The 15,077-nt window shown below is 35.8% G+C and overlaps 1 protein-coding gene across 6 annotated transcripts in view; it reads left to right on the top strand.

The window, feature by feature from the left end:
• Positions 1–15,077, top strand: part of arhgap46b (Rho GTPase activating protein 46b) — a 158,749-nt gene that overhangs the window by 123,569 nt on the left and 20,103 nt on the right. The gene's annotated exons all lie outside the window — the stretch shown is intronic.

The following is a 15,077-nucleotide window of genomic DNA, read 5'->3' as shown; positions in this document are numbered from 1 at the left end:
TTATTTATTATATCCATATTTATATTTGTTTTATTAAAAACAAGCTTAGATTCCACCTGCAGGTTTTAGACCATATGGGGCACAGCATGTATTTTACGATATAACTCAGGTCTTTGAACACACTTCATTATTATTGTTCATTTATTCGTTTGCTGGAAATTAGAACTGAATTTAGAGATAGTTTTGAAACAAATATTTGCGCTTAACAAACGAAATTAATTATTTATAGGCTAATTGATGTCTGTGTGTAAAGGTTTCCCTATCCAAGAGCAAAAGTGAAAGTAGATCATTTATCTGTCATTCTTGCGCGGTAGATGCTCTGTTTAACTGTGATGTCGCACAAAGCAGCTGCACAAAGGATAAATCTTTAAATAAAAGTGAAATTGGCAGACTCCTTCTACACAAAACACGAGTGCTGGACTACTTCTATGTTTACAAATACAAGCACTGCTGTTTATAGGTAATGTCTGTTTATGATGTCAGAATTGATTTTGGAACTTTGGAATGGATGTGTGAATGGTCTTTTCCAACAGCCTCTGGTGGATTTGCAAAAACAAAAACTGCAAAAATTGTGGTTCCATCTCTAAAAATGTATATAGAGGAACATAATCAGAATGAGACTGGGTTGCATTTTTCTGATTAAGCATAAGGAAACACTTGAGCACTACCGCATACTTCAACACAATTCTTAAGGTTGTTTGTGAGAAATTAACCTTTTATGGTATTCATTTTTGTTTTAGGGGAAAAAAAATTATTTCATCCAAATTTTTGGGTGCTTGGTGGTCCCTTATAATAAATCAATCATAAAATGTCCTCCCCTCAAAGTTTTCTGCATATTATTATATGTAAAATATAGGCCAATACTTTGGACATTTGTAATTTAACAAGTAATATTTTATCAAACATTAGCCATAAATTATGTATTGGATGTTCCCGTGGGGTACCGATTGAATGTGCACACAGTGCATACTGAGAGTATTCATAGCGCTTCATTTTTTCCACATTTTTTATGTTACAGCCTTATTCAAAAATGTATTAAATTCATTTATTTCCTCAAAATTCTACACACAATAACCCATAATGACGAAGTGAAAAAAGAGTTTTTGAAATTGTTGCAAATTTATTAAAAATAAAAAACCTGAAAAATCAAATGGACATAAGTATTCACAGTCTTTGCTCAATACTTTGTTGATGCACCTTTGACAGCAATTACAACCTCAAGTCTTTTTGAATATGATGCCACAAGCTTGCCACAGCTGTCTTTGGGAATTTTTGCCCATTCCTCTTTGCAGTACCTCTCAAGCTTTATCAGGATGGATGGGATTTATCAGGATGAGACTGTGTACAGCCATTTTCAGATCTCTCCAGAGATGTTCGATAGAATTTAGTTCTCTGGCTGGGCAACTCAAAGACATTCACCGAGTTGTTGTGAAGCCACTCCAATGATATTTTGGTCAAGAGCACTCTGAAGCAGGTTTTCATTCAGGATGTCTCTGTACATTGCTGCTTTCCTCTTTCCCTATATCCTGACTAGTCTTCCAGTTCTTGCTGCTGAAAAACATCCCCACAGCATGATGCATGAGGATGGTTTGAATACTTGCAATGTATTTGCCAATGCTTACTATTCACTGTGTAACCTCAGAAAGCAGTTGTTTGTAAATGTGAAGCAGAGGGGTGCCACATTTTTGTCACTTGGCTTTAGGTCAGAGGGTGCCCAAACCCAATCCTGGTGGACTGGTGTCCTGCAGAGTATAGCTCTAACCCCAGTTAGACACACCTGAACCAGCTACCTTAAGCTCTAACTAGCATACTAGAAACATATTAGCAGGTTGGCAACTACACTCTGCAACCAAACTCTCATTTGTCAACTTAATCAACTTAGTCAACTTAACAAACTATTAAGTCAACATAATCGATTCGTGTTGGAACAACATGAAGGAATCAGGTGGAACCCAGGATTTTTTGACAGTGCTGGTCTTTCATCAACATCTCCTAAACATGCACATATTGTAGTTTTCAGATATTTAAATGGACACAACCAACAGCAGCTTTTTCAAAAACCTGTGACTCAAAAACATCAAAAAATGTATTCTTTTTCAGTCCGAAAAATGACGTTCTTGTACAAACAAATAGGCCTATAAAAACATATAAAAAGTTTCCTGTTTTGGGCTGAAAACATCATGTTAACGGCCTCTATGGCTATTATAAAGCTTTTTCCATCATTAACTGAACAAGAGGCTTCCAAACACACCCACTCATATACAGTCTCATGTGGGTTTGGTGTACATTTAGGGAATCTTCCTAGCAACATGACTGTCTGAAGGGCAATATTAAGGATGCTTTTGGTCCACAAGTGAAGTAGGACCACTCCGGGAGAGAGAGAGAGAGAAAGAGAGAGAAGCTGCCCAGAACAGAAAATGAGGATCCCCCTCCTCTCTCTTTCCCTCACTCTCTCTTTTAGAAGCAAGATTAAAGCTTTGAGCAACAAGAAATTCGGCAAGTCCCATGCTTCCCTGGCGCACGGCCAGACTGCTCGGGCTGAGAGAGAGAGCGAGAGAGAGTTTTGGGGTTGAGAGGCAACAAAGATCCTGAGAACGTCTTTCAGTCTTGAAGTGAGAGCGATAGGGGATGGATAGAGAAAGAGACACAGGCAGATTGAGGCACAAAAAAAGGAGAGTGGGACATTTTTATCAGGTTACACCCTCAGTGGCTGCCATCCAACTTAACCCTCAGTTTATTCTTTCATCTCTCCTCTATACTGAGTCTTTCTCAAGAGCCCTGCTAGAAAACAAAGGCCTTGACGAGACAGCTCTGCGTGGGCTCTTAATAATGCAGCTCCAGCCTGGCCTTGCTTAATTACACTGTGAGGTGCTCTTCATGAGGGGACGCTTGTGCTCACTTCTTTAGCGCCAGAGTGGTTAAGTAATGCCCACTGCCATTCCTTGAGGTGGAAATGCAAGTCTTAAATGCCCCTGCATTACCTAGATATTATTGAGGGCTAACATGGATAGTCCATTTTGAGCAGTCTGAGGCCCTATCCACATGAACACGAGTATTTTTAAAAACCACACTTTTTTCTATGTGGTTTTACTTTGTCCACACAGTGTCAGGTGACTGAAAGCAAAACTTACTGAAAACTCCAGCCAGAGTGAAGATTTTCCAAAACTCTGGAACACAACATGGTTGTGTGGACACTAGAACAGTTTTTTTTTTCCTCATGATATCATTGTGTTTGTTGTTTTGTTCTTTTTGATTGGCCAACATGGCTGGGTTCACAACAGTGTGGAAGATGCTAATCAAATGAGGCCTAACTCCACACATTTGCAGCAAACGCATTGCCTGTTTTATGTTGTTTGCCAGCAGTATGATACTCTGCCTCTGTTCTCACGTTTGCATTGATTTGTATGCAATTTACTCCTCAAATACTTAATTCCTTGTTTGGTGTGAACTAAAGTGCCTTTAAGACAAGTCATTTCATTTGGTGGCCATCTTTAAAACACCTCTTAGGAGTATGCTCGGGTGTTCTGTCTAAATGGGGAAACATCGAATTCTCCAAAGCTTTGCCAAGCTTACAATTACATTACATATTTGGATTACCCAATACAATTAAACAACAACTGTCGCATAAGTTTCATTTTTAAACATTTAAATCAAACAAAATCTGCACAATTTCTGGTTGCCCAAGCTAATGCACACTCAAAACAAACGAGATCACGACACCAACCTCATTTTTGCTGGTTCAAAAATGCAATAAAAGGCAAAAATCCTAAAACACTCATCTAAAATTACAAATTATTTATGTTCTTATAATCTTAAAAGGGGTGTCACGGTGGCACAGTGGGTAGCATAATAGCCTCACAGCAAGAAGGTTGTTGGTTTGAGCCTCGGCCTGGTCAGTTGGCATTTCTGTGTGGAGTTTGCATGTTCTCCCCGTGTGCCCCGGTTCCCCCACAGTCCTATGACATGCGCTTTAGGTGAATTGGGTAGGCTAAATTGTCCATTGTGTATGTGTGTGAATGAGTGTGTATGGATATTTTCCAGTGATGAGTTGCAGCTGGAAGAGCATCGCTGTTTAAAACTTATGCTGGATAAGTTGGCGGTTCATTCGGCTGTGGCGACCCCAGATTAATAAAGGGACTAAGCCGAAAAGAATGAATGAATGAATGAATAAATGAATAAGAGCAGTCACAAGGTTTGAGTGTTTGAGATGTTTTAATTGTACTGGTGAATTCCACGTTTGCTGAAAGCTGTGATGGATTTGTGGGAAGATTTAAGGTGGCATTACTGTTAGTAAGAGGGATGAGTTACAGTTAAGCTAGAAAAACATTGTCTTTCCTAATCTCAGCATCATCTGTGTAGTGTGGGGAAGCAAGATGTGAGGAATGTTGTTGTGGTTTTAGTAGATAGAACGTACAAAGAAAACTTCACTTGTGTCACACTGTTTTCACCAAACACAATGGCCATTTGTCTCGTGAAGTGACTGAAGTGCTGCTGGTGTACGTTAGTCATCCAAAACATTGTTTTGACCTCTACACTTTTTCCACTGTCCAACTGGATTGTAGGAATGTTCCAGTTACAACAAGGCTTTACCTTTTGCTATTAAAAGTAAGCCTGGTCTAGCAGATGCAGAGGTAGTCAAAAACACATTTGATCTGATTGCTTTCATGCTGTAGATGCTCATGTAGTCGAATGAGTTCAAAAAGCCACAAAAGGCCACTGCTCTCTGCCTGCTGCTCAAGCATGTGACGGTTATGGGACGTGTTGTAAGAAAGTGCACCAAAATATATTATATTAGGTATATACAGTAGCTCTTAATTCCAGCAGAAAAGCCAGTACAAAAGCAACAAGTGGAAATGTTTCAATAAAAAATCTTGAACACACATGGAAACTTTACAGACCACCAAAGGTTCATTATGGTGGAAAATGCTTCTTTGGGTTTTAAAATTAGGTACACACCAATGTGAAATTTTTGACAGACACTAATAACTTATCAATATATCGGCCAATAGCCGATATAGCAGCCAGTATATATTTATATAACCAATAAATATATATATATATATTTTTTTTTTTTTCTTCAAAATTACAGCACAATTGCAAACACATACAAGCTTCAACTTTATTAATCAACTATAAAAACAAAGCTTAAATAAAACAACCAACTCGCTGAACATTAACACAATCAAAACACTAGTAAAATAAAAACAATGTTTGATGGATTTCACACAATTTTTCACGCTGTCGCAACACAAATTGATTAAGCTAACTTGAGTGTTTTCACAAATTTAAGTAGATTGAACATAAAATTATTAAGTTTGAACAAGCAGTAAAAAATATTTTTGGAGTGTTGTTGAACCATAATACATAGCTTATCAACAAAGAAATCGGCCTAATTTTGTTTTCAAACCAATAATGATTACATTTAAAATATTGTTTATCAGCTGATATTGAAATAGTCATCAATATACCATGCATCCCTATTGAAAATTAAGAAAACAAATAAAGGTGGAACATTGCAGGAAAAAAACAATGACTCATTCGAAATACATGCTTCAAGCTACACTTTTTCTTTCATGGTTCCTCAAAGGAGGTAAAAATATGAGAAATCATGATAAACCACAGTCTCGCAGTGCAGTTTTCTTTTATATTGGCTGATGAAAACACTATTGGTCGAGTTTAGGATTAGAAAAGGGTTTAGGTCATACATATTCGTAAATTTACAATTTTCCGTATTTCGTTTTATTATTATTATTATTATTATTATTATTATTATTATTAACGCTTTATAATTGCAAAAGTCGAAAGCGCCAAGATTAACATCCCACAATACAATTCATGAACGTAAATAAACAGAAATGTTTGTAAAATCGTAAAATGCGGAAGCTGTTAATTGGTGGATATTTTTAACATACTATTTGGGAAGTATGGTGATGATTATTAGTTCATTTTTGTACACTGAAAAAAAAATATTCATTGGATTTACTAAATTTGTTTTGGCTAAGTGGTTAAAAACTATTTATACGGGCTGAGTTTAAACAAATTAATTAAGATGAACATTACTAAATTTAATCAAATCTAGACCATATAAATAGTTTGCAACCACTTACTCTAACAAATTTTGTAAATCCAATGAACAACTTTTTTCTGTGTATCTGATTCACTATCAGTGTAAGACCTGTTCTCTGAATGGATCTTCTATGGGATCTTTTGAAAACCCTGTGAAAAGAGTGTTGAAGGGCCTGAGCAGCTGTCTGGCAGTGCCCTGTGCCCCATCATGGCATTGTGGGAAGGCCTGGCGTTGAAAGAGAACCAACAGTCTCAGATGACTGTATTATATGATGTGGCACTGTTTTTCTTTTCCTTTTATTCTCTCTCAGTCTTGTTTCAGGATGTTTTGGGTAGGTGTGGCCTCCTCCTGGTTATAGAGGTGCATTGTGGAGGAAAGTCCACCCTGGCATGGTTGCTGTTACAGCACTGACACTATTTGTATGCAAAACAGCCCTGGTATCGGCTCGCTTCCTTTCTCGCAGTTTCTGTTGGAGAGGCCAAACTGTCGGCTTTTATCTTCAGCGAGGCCAATGATAAAAGTGTGTTCAACTGAAGGATGAGATGCAGCACAATTTCACTAATGACACTCTTTGCTCATAATGGAGAGGAAGAGAAGAATATGAAGAGTTCAATAGATGAAAAAGGAAAAAAATAATAGTAATCCAGACAGATGTAGTATACTTTAAGAAGTAAATTAGGTTTTCATTGCATTTTACAAAGCTCAACTTAATATGTTTAGTCAGCTTGATTGATTGATTGATGTTAGGTATCATTTCATAATTTAAAAAAATAATTTGATTTAACTTAAATCTGTAAGGCAGCAACAATGTTTTACAGTGTAGGGCTGATGTATGTGATGTACTTGTATTAAATTATAACATACTTACAGAAAAATTGAACTTAAACATTTCTCTGGATTTACTAGCTTTTTGTATCAGTATACTTTTGCCTGTTTGGGTAATTTGTTAAAATCTATTTTATTTTTTATGAAGGCTTGATAACATTTTTCATATCAATCAATATTGAAATTTAAAACATTTTTTAGTCAGAATAACTTTTTTATTTATCATTTATTGTGATTGAAAGTTGTGGATTATTTCACAAACCTCCAGATTTTTTACCCTTTCTGAAGATAAAACATTTTAGTTTTGTGTTTGTGTTTGTCTAAAAAATTGTGTAAACGTTTTAGTTGTTTTGATTGTTTTGATGATGACAACATTGTAACTGTGAAACACACGTTATTAGTTATTTACCAAATAAAGGAAATAAATAACTAAACAAAATAGTTAACAAAACAAAATAAACAAGAAAAAAAGTTTTTGAAGGGGACACAGATAAAAAATTAAATGAAAAAATAGATGAATAAATAAATAAACAAACAAACAAACAAATAAGAAAGTTAAGAAAGTTGTTGAAGTGGACACAGACATAAAAGCAAATGAATAAACAATAAAATTAATAAATAAATAAATGAAAGTGTAAAAAAGTTGATGAAGTGGCACAGACAAAAAAATAAATAAACAAACAAACAAACAAATAAATAAATAAATAAATAAATAAGAGTATAATAAAAAAAAGTCTTTGAAGGGAATACAGGCAAAAAAGCAAATGAATGAATGAATGAATGAATGAATGAATGAATGAATGAAAAAGAAAGTTAAGAAAGCTGTTGAAGGGGACACATACATAAAAGCAAATGAATGAATGAATGAATAAATAAATAAATAAATAAATAAATAAAAAGAAAGATGAGTTGTTGAAGGGGACACATACATAAAAGCAAATGAACATAAATAAATAAATAAATTTTAAAAAGGGTAAAAAAGTTGTTGAATTGGCAAAGACAAAAACTGAAATAAATAAATAAATAAACAAACAAACAAACAAATAAATAAATAAATAAAAGAGGTAAAATGATGGTAAAGGGGGCACATATATAACAAATAGCAGGAAAGCACAGACTGTGTCAGACAGAGGTTAGACAGAGTGTTGTGAAATCTCTGAGCTGCCAGTCTAGCAGGACTTTACAGCTTCATACACACAAGAGTCATCAGGAGGAGAGCTATAAATCTCACCGTCGCTCAGATTCACACAGAAACTCACACAAAATCACCTGTTCCAGATCCGCAAATGTCTCTGTTGACGTACTGTATCTGTTTCACGAGGGTGTTTTCCTGACATTTAACTGAATGAAGGACGCTTCATCTGTGGGCATGTGAACATTGTTTTAGTGTATTATAGCAAATATTTAGTATAAAAAGCTAACAGAGTACATTTTGGATTGTGTGTAGAATTTACAAGTGCTAAAATGAAAATTCCTGTTGTCAATATCTTTAGTTTCTCTATATAGAATAATAAGTTGTTATAATACAAGACACACAAACAGAGCATTTCTCCAGCACTGCAAAATGCAAATAATATGTTTTTGTTTGTTTTAGAGTTTGAACAGTCCTTCAACTATCCTATCAGGGCAAATCAGAGCTGTTGAACTTTGCATACTGTAGTTATGTAGGTGTTTCAAGCTAGTTCAGAATACTTTCTTTAGGCTGTTTGACCCTTATAGCATATTACAAACGTGTAAACTGCTTCACAATCCAGGTGAATTTTTCTTTTGTCACTTAGTGGCATTTTTATGAATTTATTATTTATTTTATCTGATCAGAAAACACATTTCAAAGTGTTTACAATACCAATTTGATCATGTTATTTTTATTGCTAGATAATGTTATTTATATATGTTATTTTAATTACTTTAATTTCACTGTAATAAATTCCCAGAGTTTCACAACATGTTACTGTAATATTTCACAGTAAATTACTTTAGTGTCACTTTACAGTATTTAACTGTTTAATTTTACGTATTCAGAACTTTATTGTGAAATTAAGCCAGGCATCATGATTACAGCAAATTACTATAAAAATGGCTATATATTTTTCACGTTAGTTATTGGAATTGAAACACTATTAATATTTTATTCAACGTAGAAATGATTACACATTAAAGCTTATGCTAGTACAGGGACCTTTTTTTATATTTAAGAGTACTTACAGAATTATTGTTATTATCAAGTACCTCACAGTAATTTACTGTGAATTTACATACAGAACCTTACTGTGAAAGCAATGCAATTATTAGCCAGTAATTTATTGTAAATTTAGGGTCAAATATTTTACAGTGTAATTACAAATTTGATTATTTTTTAACTTATTTTACTAAAACTATAATTAAATATAATTAAATTTTACTGATTCAATTTAATTTCAACCATGCCAAAAGTGATCATGCAACATATTTCATATATAATATCGTTTTTATTTGATTGGAAAATTATATGAAATTTACAAGAACGTACTCTGAAAATGATCCTAATCTCCTTGGATGATTTTTTTTATTGGTCACACTTCATTTTGATGGTCTGTTTGTTGATTTACATTGTTACATTGCTGCTAATTCTCATTAGATTATAAGTTTATAAGTTACCTGTTTATTTCCAAACAAAACAATATCAGAACATCTTAAATATTATATTTTAAAAAATATATTTCATTTTATATATTTTACTATTGCATATTATATTATATAGTATAGGTTTCATAATACATTTTAAACACACATACATGTTAGTGCTAGGCAAAGATTAATCACAACTAATCACATCCAAAACAAAATATATACACTACCTGACAAAAGTCTTATCAACTAACCAAGTTTTAGGAACAGAAAATAATAACATGACTTCTAGTTGATCATACCAGAAGTGGCTTATATGAAAGGCAAAGGCCTCTAGATTACGCTTATTTTACCAAAATAAAATATGATCATGATTTTTAACTATTGACAGTATAAGGTCTGACTTTGCTTAGACTAAAGTCTTGTCTCTTAACAGAAATAATGAAAAGTATTATATTTATATTATATTGTGTGTGACTCCCATGAGCTTGCAGGACTGCATCCAAACATCTCTGCAATGACTCAAATAACTTAATAATAAAGTCATCTGGAATGGCAAAGAAAATGTTCTTGCAGGACTCCCAGAGTTCATCAAGATTCTTTGGTTTCATCTTCAATACCTCCCCCATCTTACCCCAGACATACTCAATAATGTTTATGTCTGGTGACTGGGCTGGCCAATCCTGAAGCACCTTGACCTTCTTTCCTTTAGGAACTTTAATGTGGAGGCTGAAGTATGAGAAGGAGCGCTATCCTGCTGAAGAATTTGCCCTCTCCTGTGGTTTGTAATGAGCTTTTGATGTCATCCACTGTGCAGATCTCTTGCACACCCCCATACTAAATGTAACCCCAAACCATGATTTTTCTCAAACCAAACTAGACTGATTTGTGTGAGAATCATGGGTCCATGCGGGTTCCAATAGGTCTTCTGCAGTATTTGGGATGATTGGGATGCAGTTCAAAAGATGATTCATCTGAAAAATCAACCTTCTGCCACTTTTCCAAATGATCAACTAGATGTCGTTAAAAACTGGGATAGACGACTAGACTTTTGTCAGGTAGTGTGTGTGTGTGTGTGTGTGTGTGTGTGTATATATATATATATATATATATATATATATATATATATATATATATATATATATATATATATATAACACAAATACGCATCAAAAACACTTGAAAAATAACCTATAAAGTGGGTGTTCCATACATATCGGTGTTCCATACATATCCAAAATGCTCCAGAAATTTGACTAAATTGGCAGTAATTATAGATTAGTATGTGAGTAGTATGAAATATTAGTAGTATTTACTTACTCTTTCTTTAAAAATAATAGTAAAAACTATCTGGAAAATAAACATCTGCGTAATTTGAGGGTCTTCCAGTCTTTGCAGTTTCCTTTCCTCACTAAAAATGCAGCATTACATGAATCTTTTCAGGTCAAAACGGACCCAAATGCATTATAAAGGTTTAAAGGAACATTTAGATTTATCAGCTCCTCATCTTCAGCATTTTCCCATATAAATCTGTTCCTCCCTCGTCCTCGGTGTGTTTGTGTGAGTAATGGCTGTGAGAAGCCCTGAAGCCTCAGTGTGTCTGTTTCTCCGGCTCTCAGTCAAACCTCAGTCACCTGTTTACTGTAAATCTCCCGCAAAACACGTAACCACCATCAGCCAAACAATGACTCACATTCTCAAGAAAAGAGAGAGGGAAAGCGTGAGCATGTTCTTCAGTAACCTCACAATGTTGTCTAATTCATAAAGCTACACCATAAATAAATGCTGGGTTCCACACAATCGATTTGTGTTGGGACAACTTGAAGGAATTAGTGAAGTTTATTCATAAACTAATTTCGATAGGATCACATGATTGCTTGCAGCTTGTCCCGCATCCAATTCATCATTCACCAATCAGACGATATTTAAGCCACTATAAATACCATTAATTCCATTTAACAGCCATCTCTGTTTTGAAGAATATAAATTATTATTAAAATATAATTATTATTATAAAATTATAATCTTTTTTTTTTTTTTGACCATCAGGTATATTGTCTGTGAAAGCCAGCGCCAATATTTAATTGTTCCATATTATTACTGTCCTGTGTTTAAAAGGGCCAAAGTTAACATTCATTAAAAACGGTTTGCTTTCTAACTAGTTATTAGACTTACTGTAAAGAATAACCGAGTGTATTTACTTAAGATACATACTCTGCAACAATAGACATTTTGATAACTGTTGTGTAGGCTATTTGACACTGTCTCAGTTATTTTGCGTGATGGAAGGATTGAGCTGTCCAGGAGTCCAGCTGTAACCACCACTGTGCTTCAGTTATTCAGTTATTCAGAGTCCATTCAGTATGATTTCGCCTATCCCAGCTTCTGTTACATGTACAAGTTAATCAATGATGAAAACTGTTTGAATTACATTTTTTTGTTTCATGATGAGCCTGGTTAGCCAACCTTTGACTGGACGGTTCTTGTGATTGTGCCCAAATTAAGGACTCTCCTGGGAAAGGGACAGATGACTAAATGGGTGACTAAAACAGGGCTATTCAATATTCTGAGTGGGCTACAGCCACTCCAAGCACCAGTTTAGCACCAGCATTACTTTCTTTTATACATCAGCAAACAGAAAAGGAATACTTTACATTATCCACAAGAGAAAGCCATTTCCCAAGTCATATTGCAAATGATTTATTCAGCCAATCAAGGATCCCCTTCTTTCACGGGCCCTGGGGCTTCAGCCCAACCTATCCCTTATGCTAATCCAGCCCTACCTCAGCCCTATAAACTTGCAGTGTATCTTGTTTCGAAAAAAAAAATACAAGTAAAATTGTATTTTAATTTATTTTATTTTAATAATTTTTTATTTATTTATTTTTTAAAGTTCAAGCCAATAAGCACCCGTTTATTATTCATTCATTCATTCATTCATTTTCTTGTTGGCTTAGTCCCTTTAATAATCCGGGGTCACCACAGCGGAATGAACCGCCAACTTATCCAGCAAGTTTTTACGCAGCGGATGCCCTTCCAGCCGCAACCCATCTCTGGGAAACATCCACACACACATTCACACACACACTCATACACTACGGACAATTTAGCTTACCCAATTCACCTGTACCGCATGTCTTTGGACTGTGGGGGAAACCGGAACACCCGGAGGAAAACCACGTGAAGGCAGGGAGAACATGCAAACTCCTCACAGAAACGCCAACTGAGCCGAGGTTCAAAAAGTCATATTGTGCATATTTTCTTTATAAACCTTTAAAGAAATGAGGTTTTCTTATTGCAGGAGGGTGCGTAAATCATCAGGAATTTTTGATGTTACAAGTGAACTAGTCCTTTAATATCAGTGCGAGTGATATTTCATCCAGCCGGGTGTGGATGACAGACTCTATTAGTACATTAAACGCTGGTTTCCTGTCTCAGTTCAACTTCACGCCTCATGTAGCTTGTAGCTGTGAGGAAACCTTCTCATCTCACTGGAAATGTCCATATCCAGCAGGACGTGGAGCAGTGGAGCTTAGCCTGTTCGAGGGTTTCAGTTTTCAGTATGAGTCACTGAAAGAGAAGAAGAAGAAACACTGGCTGCTTCTGGATCAGCCAGCAGCTACTTGTACAGCATTCATGCCTCATCACTTTTATGTGTCTGTCTTTGTGCGTTTGATCTTGTGTTAGTCTAGATCAGAGGTGCCCAAACTTTTTTACTTATGAAGGGCCAAAAACCAAACTTGACTGAGGTTAGTGCGCTGAAGGTAAATATAGTTGCCATGGATAATTTTTAACTAATTTAATCATATTTAGAAATAATTATAAAACATTGCTTTATATGAACTAATACAGGTTTTTTATCTCGTTTATACTTAAATAGAGTTACGCTGGCTTTTGGCTTGATTTGCTCACCGATGTGTCCTTCGTAGTCCTCTCTGTCTAGTGACATTATTTACATTTGAAAAAATCAGATTCATTTATAACATTTAATTAAAACATGCCTTTTTTGTAGCTCAGCAATAAAACAAACATAAAAAGGTTACGTCAAACTAGAAATGATGATCTCTTTTAAAAGCATTCACCTCTCCATCATTCTTACTCTCTTCTCAGATGGGATTTATTCATTCATTTTCTTTTCGGCTTAGGGCCCTATCATACACCCGGCGCAATGTGGCGCAAGGCGTGACGCAATTGTTATTTGCTACTTTCAGCTCGGTGCAAGAGTCGTTTTGAGGTGTTGCGCCACTCTGTTTAAAGAGCCCATATTATGGGTTTTTGAAAATGACCCTCCATGTAGTGTGTAACACAGCTCTAAGTGAAGTGAAATATCCAGCTAAGGCTTAAATCTGTAAGTGTACAGTGTTTGATTCATCTATAAAAGAGTCGACTCATAGTGCTTCAAACGAGTTGCCTTGATAACGAGTCATTAGGTGTTTCGCCATGACGTACGAACGAAACCAAGTTATTCACGTGCACGCGCAAACCCGGGAGATTTCAAACCTGCGGCCCCGCCCTCTAACACAGAAACCCACCCACACACACACAAACACACACACACACAAACATGCCGGTCGATTGAAGTCACACTACAGATGGATATTATTGAGTCTCTACCCAAAGATGAAACCTCAGCATAAGCCCAGCTTTAAGCAGTTGGAAACTACTGGAAACTTCTGGAAACTACATGCTACAAAGAATACTTCGTTTGTTAAAGGAAGGATCAGTAAAGACTCATGTCAGGAAATGGATTGGTTTCTTCCTCCATTTCTCAAGTGTTAGTACGTGCGATTAAAGTTGTTGCCTCGTTTACTCTTGCTTGCAAATGTATTTAGTTGTGATTTGTTACTTGTAACCGCGTGTACTGTATCAGGGTAACTCGCTATATTCTCATATTGCGTGCAAAGCCACGTTAAAAACACGACGCGTGCTGCTTTGTTTAAGTTCCCGTGGAGGAGTATAATGTGTGTGTGTGTGTGTGTGTGTGTGTGTGTGTGTGTGTGTGTGTGTGTGTGTGTGCGTGTGCGTGTGCGTGTGCGTGTGCGCATGTGCGCGCACGTGCGTTGTCATCCGGAGGAGGGTTATGTGTGTGTGTGCGTGATGTCGTCTGGAGGAGGACACAGATACTGAAATGCTTAGTTTTTACACCTACACTTACTTTACATCATGTAAATAGCAGATGCACTATGGCGCGACGCAACTGGCTTTTAAAGGGAATGGGAGATGAGACTGATTGGTTTATTTTCAAAACACACCTATAACTCATTAAGAAAATAAACTCAACCCTTTTAGACCATGCGCCACAGCGCAAAGCAGATTTTTCCGTCCTTATATTAGTAAAACTGGATTCTGACACACCCTGAAAGCGCTTGCGCCCTGCACTCTGCGCATGGATCGTCAAAATAGAGCCCTTAGTCTCTTTATTACTCTGAGGTTGCCACAGTGGAATGAACCGCCAACTTATCCAGCACGTTTTTACGCAGCAGATGCCCTTCCAGCCGTATATATATATATCATTCAACTGCAGAAGTGTTTATTTTGTAAGACATTTGGAAAAAATGCATTCAAATTTCCAAGGGTG

Source organism: Danio rerio, chromosome 23, assembly GCF_049306965.1.
Source record: "Danio rerio strain Tuebingen ecotype United States chromosome 23, GRCz12tu, whole genome shotgun sequence".
Classification (NCBI taxonomy): domain Eukaryota; kingdom Metazoa; phylum Chordata; class Actinopteri; order Cypriniformes; family Danionidae; genus Danio; species Danio rerio.
This window is presented reverse-complemented; position numbering and strand designations above follow the sequence as displayed.